Source organism: Mastomys coucha, unplaced genomic scaffold (genome assembly GCF_008632895.1).
Source record: "Mastomys coucha isolate ucsf_1 unplaced genomic scaffold, UCSF_Mcou_1 pScaffold20, whole genome shotgun sequence".
NCBI lineage: Eukaryota > Metazoa > Chordata > Mammalia > Rodentia > Muridae > Mastomys > Mastomys coucha.
In genome coordinates, this window is record NW_022196903.1 from 79993439 (window position 1) to 80001500 (window position 8062).

Genomic DNA, 8062 nt, shown 5'->3' on the forward strand with positions numbered 1-8062 from the left:
ACTCAGAAATCCGCCTGCCTCTGCCTCCCAAGTGCTGGGATTAAAGGTGTACGCCACCACTGCCCGGCAGGTCACTTGTTTTGAATTCGCACTCATACTATATTATTTATCTGTTCCCTATCTACAAGAAAGAAAGGTAGCATTTTGTTCCTTGGCTCTGTGGCAAGCAATCTCCTTGGTTTCTACACTGCTAACTTGTCTAGGATGTTTCCAAGCTGCCTCATGTGATGGAAGTGAGTTGAGATAGCTCTAACCTAATAGCAAAATCTTTTTTTTCCCCACATGTAAGAGGTTTAATTGAGAGGGAGTAGCGGGTGGTGGCGCAGAAAGAGAGGGGAGAGAGAGAGAGAGAGAGAGAGAGTGGACTAACAATCATGAAGATTCACTTGGCATGTACTAAGAGCTTCAGGTGTTACCCTCAGAGTTACCCTATAAAGTGAGTACTATTGTTTCCATATTGTTGATCAAAACATAGTAACACCTGGAGGTGCAAAATCATTGGCGGAACATAGGGAGAGTTTACCGCATAAGCCTGGCGTAATGGTACACACTTGTAGTCCCAGTATTTTGTAAGTGGAGGCAGGAGGATGAAGAGTTCACAGCTACATAGTAGGTTTGAAACTAGCCTGGAATACTTGAGACCTTGTCTCAAAAGCAAACAAACAACAAAGTAACAAGAAATAGGTGGGCGGATAGGAGACTGTAGAGTGCTTGCCTACCATAGGCCAAAGCCCTCGCTTCAGTTCCCAGTACCATACAAAAAGAAAGAGACAAAGAAACAGGGGAGGGGCCTTTAGGATCCTTGGATTTAAGAAGGCAGGATAGGGCCTGGCAGTGGTGGCCCAGGCCTTTAATCCCAGCACTTGGGAGGTAGAGGCAGGCGGATTTCTGAGTTCGAGGCAAGCCTAGTCTACAGAGTGAGTTCCAGGACAGCCAGGGCTACACAGAGAAACCCTGTCTCGAAAAGAAAAATAAATAAATAAATAAATAAATAAATAAATAAATAAATAAATAAATAAAAGGCAGGATGGATTACTGTGGCCTCTACTGGGAGTCTCCATCCAAAGAAACTCCACCAGGGCTCTAGCTCCTGCCACAGCTGCTCAAAGCTGAGCATGTACTGGGAGGGTTTCATCAGTCCTGGATGGACAGAGACTTCATTGAGCTTGACTAAGCCACCTATCTTGATTGGATTATTTGAGACTATCCACCCAGTGAATTGAGACCAGCTAGTTTTTAGATATAAAAAAGTAAGTAAAGAGAGAAAGAACAAAGAACGGAAGAAGAGGGTGTTCAGTCCAGTTCCTACATGTGGCCACTAAGCACTTGAAATGTGGCCAGCCTGATTTTACTGATACAAGTAGAAAAAAAATGAAGAACACATGCTGGTGTTTTTGTTTTTTGCATTTAAATTAATTACATGTTAAAATACGTTTTGGGGCATCAAGTAAGATATTTTAAAAATAATTTATTTTTACTGTTATCATTATTGCGTGTGGATGAGGGAGTGCGTGCCACTGCAGGGATGTGAAAGAGGACAACTCGCCTTTTCCCTTTACATGAGCTCCTGGGATCGAACTCAGGTTTTCTATCTTGTAGTTCTGCAAGTACCTACGGAGTCGCCTGGGTATCCCTAAGGGAAAGATTTTACCTTCATCTTTTGTTTTTACATTACGTATTTATTCACTTATTTCTTTTCCATACCTGGAATTAAACCTAGGGCTCTCCTCTTATCTCTCAGCCTTCCTTTTACTTTTTTGTTTGCCTTTTGAGATAAGGTCTCAGGGTAGCCAGGGCTACCCTCCTCAACTTCCGAAGCAGGTATTTGAACTCTAGATCTGCCTGTGTCCACCTCCCAAGTGCTGGGATTTCTGGCCTGTGCCCACATCAGGTTTGCCACTATATATATGTGTGTGTGTGTGTGTGTGTGTACATATATATATATATATATTGTTTTGTTTTTGTTTTTGTTTTGAGGGATGCTCTTATCAAATGTTATAACATAGATAAAGCATCGGACTAAGCAAGACGAGCCAGAGCAAGGGCGAGTATCTAAGGTCTGGCTTATACACACTTTGTACACTGGGCAAATTCCTAGAGGTAGGGGCAAGAAAAGGGAAGTGGGCAACAAATGGTTATGGAGGAGAGGCGGGGTGCTAGGCTGGGGCGGGCCTGGGAGGGCACAGCGCAGGCGCAAACGTCTTTGTCTGCTTAGAGGCAGAGTTGCTGGGTCCCAGGGTTACTGCACAGAACGTGCCCTGCCAGTGTGGCTTTGTACTATCCTGTTTACTCAGGGAGCGTTAAGAACCCCCTGCCTCTTCCTCCGCCTCCACTGTCCCACTGTGAGCACGAATAGGGCCTCACAGCAAACATGCAGCGTCTGCACACCCTCCGTGAGACCACACAACCGAATACGCACAAACAGTGCGTAACAGTGCGTACAGATCGCACACCACACGAGCACGTGGTGTTTACTTTAGTTTGCACTCTCGGCGGGCACTCTGCCCCTTGCCTTCTGCTCTTAGCTCTTACCAAGTAGTTTTAGTGAGCACGGAGGCCACTGGTGTCCCAATCCCTTTGTTTCCTGGTCTTGCATCACAGGCCTGCAAATGCCTGCCTCCAACCCGCTGCCCGAGTACCCCATAGTGCTACTTGGCCTGACAGGCTCCCCTGCAGGCGCTGGCGTCACTCATCCCGGCTTTCTCTTCACAGGAGCACCAGCCTGGACCACTTGCCGACCTGCTTGGGCCCTAACCTCCTCCCCTTGCAGAAGCTTGGTTAGCTGAGCCTCTCTCACGCTTCCAATTTCATTCTTCGAGGGTGCCCAGTAAGGAGAGAAGCTGCCTCGGCTTCCTCTTCTTCCATCTGCTGCATGGTTTAACAGTCCTTTGTAATTGCTTGGTTACTGTGTGCCCATATAAAGCGATAGACAGAAGTCCTGTCTGCTAACCACTGGCTTCCCTCCCCAGGGACAGCGGCAGAAAAGATACAGCTTGCTTGGCAGAGGCTGCAGCGTCTCAAAGGCACCTGCTCTCTCTGGCTGTCCTCCGCAGGCTCTGCTGCCAAACTACCTTGACTAAGGGATCCTTTGGGACTCACTTGTCACCTTGCCAGGTCAAAGCACCAACCTGATTGTCCCTTGAAAGGTCCTATCCGCCCCTTATCACACCAACTGGTTGTTGAGCCAGTTCCCAAATAGCAAACAACATTCCAGGGAAGAGCCCCTAGATTTCAGGACTTCCATTTATTGCTCTGGCCTAGAGCATTGGAGCCCTAGGATAGGATGTGGGCCTTGCCTCATATTTCACTTCTGAGTTCATTTTTTAAAGAATTGTTTATTTTTTTATATAAGTACATTGTAGCTGTACTGAGTCACACCGGAAGAGGTCATCTGATCATCCGATCACTTTACAGATGGTTGTGAGCCACCATGAGGCTGCTGAGAATTGAACTCAGAACATCTGGGAGAACAGTTAGTGTTCCTAACCCCTGAGCCATCTCTCCAGCCCCTTCATTTTGTTTTATTTCCTTTTATCCATCCTGTTGGGGTTTGCTGAGGTTGCGCTGTTGGTTTTGTTTGTTTGGTTGATTTGGTTTGATTTGGTTTGGTTTTTTCAGACAGGGTTTCTCTGTGTAACAGCCGTGGCTGACCTGGAACTCTGTAGACCAGGCTGGCCTCAACCTCACAGAGATCTGCCTGCCTCTGCCTCCCAAGTGCTGGGGTTAAAGACATGCACCATCAATGCCCCAGTTTAAAAATAAAATTTTGCTCTTACCCTCTTGCTCCTGCCTCTCTCTTGCCTCTTGCCCTGTTGTTCCCCATTCCCTTACCCGCCTCTCCACATGGTCATGGTCGGCCTCCACTTATCTACTCTCTCCTTCTCTCAGCCTTTCTCTGCCTCTACTACCTTCTTAACTTCCCATGCCCTAAATAAACTCTATTCTATGCTAAAAAAATAAAATAAAATAATTTATTAATTATATGTAGTTTAAAAAGATTTATTTAGCCAGGCAGTGGTAGCGCACGCCTTTAATCCCAGTACTTGGGAGGCAGAGGCAGGTGGATTTCTGAGTTCGAGGCCAACCTGGTCTACAGAGTGAGTTCCAGGACAGCCAGGGCTATACAGAAAAACCCTGTCTCAAAAAACCAAAAAAAAAAAAAAGATTTATTTATTATTTTATGTAAGTACACTGTAGCTGTCTTCAGACACACCAGAAGAGGGTGTCAGATCTCATTACAGATGATTGTGAGCCATCATGTGGTTGCTGGGATTTGAACTCAGGACCTCTGGAAGAGTAATCAGTGCTGAGCCATCTCTTCGGCACCCCCCTTTTTTAAAAAAGATTTATTTATTTTATGTATATGAGTACACTGTAGCTGTAGAGATGGCCCTGCTTGCTCAGGCCCAGAGATTTTATTATTATTATTATATATAAGTGCACTGTTGCTGTCTTCAGACACACCTGAAGAGGGCATCAGATCTTGTTACGGGTGGTTGTAAGCCACCATGTGGTTGCTGGGCTTTGAACTCAGGACCTTCAGAAGAGCAGTCAGTGCTCTTACCCACTGAGCCATCTCACCAGCCCCCCTGACTATTACTTTTAATTGAGACATAAAAGTTATACATATTGGGGCCAGTGAAATGCCATCTTGCCAGCCCTGAGAAAGTCTGTCTTAAAAAAACAAAACAGACAAAATAAGGGCCTGGAGAGATGGCTCAGAGGTTGAGAGCACCAACTGCTCTTCCAGAGGTAGGTCCTGAGTTCAATTCCCAGCAGCCACATGGTGGCTCACAACCATTGGTAATGGGGATCTGGTGCCCTCTTCTGGTGTCTGAAGACAGCGACAGTGTACTCATATAAATAAAATAAGTAAATCTTTAAAAAATAGACAAAATAATAAAAATTATTTATTATTGTGGGTGGGTACCAATACATGTAGGGTTCAGAGGATAACTCTGGAGTCGGTTCTCCCACCTTTGCACCAGGTCTGGGGACTGAGCTCGGCTCTCCAGGCTTGCTCAGCATGCCCCTTCACACTGAGCCACCTTGCTAAACCTGCTTTGTTTTGTTATTAATTTCAACTAGTCATTTTAAAACTCAATATTTATCTATTTAGATAGGAACACATTCTATGTATCCCTGACTGACCTAGAACTTTCTATGCAACCGAAGCTGGTCTTGAACTCAAAGACATTTGCATAGCTCTGCTACTTTTTTTTTTTTTTTTTTTTTGAAGGCTTGGTGTCAGGGTCTTTTACCCATTGAGCTATCTTGTCCTCCTTGTTCCCCTTTGGCCTGGTTGTTTAATGCCACCTTCACCAGTAGGTGCTGAACCAGGGGCTGTCCAACGGTATAACAGTGGTTCCAGGGCTCAGCTGCTAACCGAGCAGCAGGATCCTTGAATATGCCCTTCCTGGGTTCAGCAAGTTCTGCTTCCTCAAGAGGAAGCCTGACAGAGATCTGAGCCTCTGCCACCGCTGAGAGGGGGAACTCACCTCGGCCTAATGTATCTGCTCACTCACTCTCCAGGCACACACCTTTAGTCACAGTGTGAGAGGCAGAGAGAGGAGACCTTCTGTAACCTCAAGACCCACATAGTTCCAGGCAAGTCAACAACATTACATAGTGAGACCCTGGCTTACAAATATTTTCCTATTCTTGAGTCAGGAAGTTGGAAGAGGGTGGTGGATCCACTGGAACTGGACTTAAGGATTCTTCTGCATTGCAGACCCCGGATATGGAGAACTGAATAGCACCCAGTGCTGTTAACTACCGAGCCGTCTCTGTAACCCCACAAACAGCATTTCTAAGATTCAGTTCGTCCAAATGGGGAATGCAGGTACTAACCTTCTTAGCAGAGTGTCTGGACTGATGAAAGGCGATGCTGTCTTTAATGCTGTGTTAATCCTCAGTCTACTTACACTGTCAACCACAAGAGCCGCACCCTTCACCCACCCCCTCCTACTGTCTTGAAATTCCAACAGTAGACCAGGCTGGCCTCGAACTCAGAAATCCGCCTACTTCTGCCTCCCAAGTGCTGGGATTAAAGGCGTGCACCACCACTGCCCAGCTTTCTTTCTTGTTTTGAGACAGCATCTTACTGGGTAGCCCTGGCTGTTCTCAAAGCTGCTGTTCTTAGTTTTTTGTTTTGTTTTTCTGCTTTTTCTTTTTGTCAACTAGATACAAGCCAGAATCATGTAGGAAGATGGAACTTCAGTTGAGAAAATGTCTCTGTTAGATTAATCTGTGGGGTATTTTACTGATGACTGATATAGAAGGGCTGCCCTCTGTAGGTGGTGCTGCCCCAGGGCACGTGGGCCTGGTTGGTATAAGAAAGCAGGCCAAGCAAGTCAGTAAGCAGTGTGTATCCATAGCCTCTGCTTCAGTTCTTGTCTTGAGTGTAACCTGTGAACCAAACTAACCCTCTCCTCCCCAAGGTGCTTTTGGTCATGGTCTTTATCAGAGCAATAGAAAGCAAACTAAAATACTATAAATGCGTCAGGGCATGCTTTTAATCCCAGCACTGGGAGGCAGAAAATGGTGGATCTCTCTTAAGTCTGAGGCCAGCCTGGTCTGCATGGTAAGCTCCAGGACAGCTAGAACTACATAGTGAGACCCTGTCTGGAAAAAGCCAAAATAACAAAACAAAAATACTCCTTGGAGATGGAGAGGTGGCTCAGAGTTAATAGCAGTGGCTGTCCCTGCAGAAGGCTTTGGTTTGATTCCTGCATGGTGACTTACAACCATCTGTAACTCCACTTGTAGAATGTCCTCTCTGCCTAGTGGGAACCAGGCATACAAGTGGTCCACAGACATAATGCAGGTCTCATACACATAAAGTTAATAAATATTTTTTTAAGTATTAGCTATGTAGCTCATAGCTATGTCCTCTGCAGGTCTCATACACATAAAGTTAATAAATATTTTTTTAAGTATTAGCTATGTAGCTCATAGCTATGTCCTCTGCCTCCTGAGCACTAGGTGTGGGGAAACCTACCCTAATCTCTAGACAGATGTTGCTGAAGCTGGGAGAAGATGAAAAGTACAGGGGCTTCCTAACTTCCTCCACAATACCAAGCATTGAACTCAGGATCTGAGGGAGTCTGCCACTAAACTACCATCCCGGCTCCACCTCTTATTTTGAGGCAAGGTCTACTATGTGGCCTGAAACTCAATAGAGATCCACCTGCCTCTGTCTCCTAAATGTTGGGGATTAAAGGTGCACATACCATGCCTGGCTTTTTCTTTTTCTCTCTCCTTTTAAATTTTATTTTGACAGGGTCTTGTCTGATCCAGGCTGACTCAGATTGTTACATCGCTGAGGAAGATTCTGATCCTCCAGTTTTCAGCTCCCTGAGTTCTGGGATTGCAGGTATAGGCCACCACGCTCAGTTTATGTAGTGCTGAAGATGGAAGCCAGGGCTTCAGGGACTCTCGTTAGGGCTTTTGCTGCAGTGAGCCACACCCCCACCCATCTCCCCTTGCTTTTTTTTTTTTTTGATATTTCAAGACAGAGGGGTTGGGGAGATGGCTTAGTGGGTGAGAGCACTGACTGCTCTTCCGAAGGTCCTGAGTTCAGATCCCAGCAACCACATGGTGGCTCACAACCATTTGTAATGGGATCTGATGCCCTCTTCTGGTGTGTCTGAAGACAGTTACAGTGAATTGCACCAGCAGGGCGAGAGCAAGCAGGGCGGCAGAGGTCCTGAGTTCAATTCCAGCAGCCACACACATGATGGCTTACAGCCATCTGTACAGCTACAGTGTACTCATACACATAAAATAAAATGAATCTTTTTTTTTAAAAAAAAAAAAAAAAAAAAGACAGAACTTCTCTAGGACATTCTCTAGTCCTGGCTGTCCTGGAACTCACTCTGTAGACCAGGCTGGCCTTGAACTCCGAAATCCACCTGCCTCAGCCTCCCAAGTGCTGGGATTAAAGGCATGCACCACCACTGCCCGGCAGGGCTGAGAGTTGTAAACCAACGTGGGCTCCAGTGTGAGATCTTGTCCCCAAAACAAATGAAATAACACATTTTTAGGACTGAGGGTGTAGTTC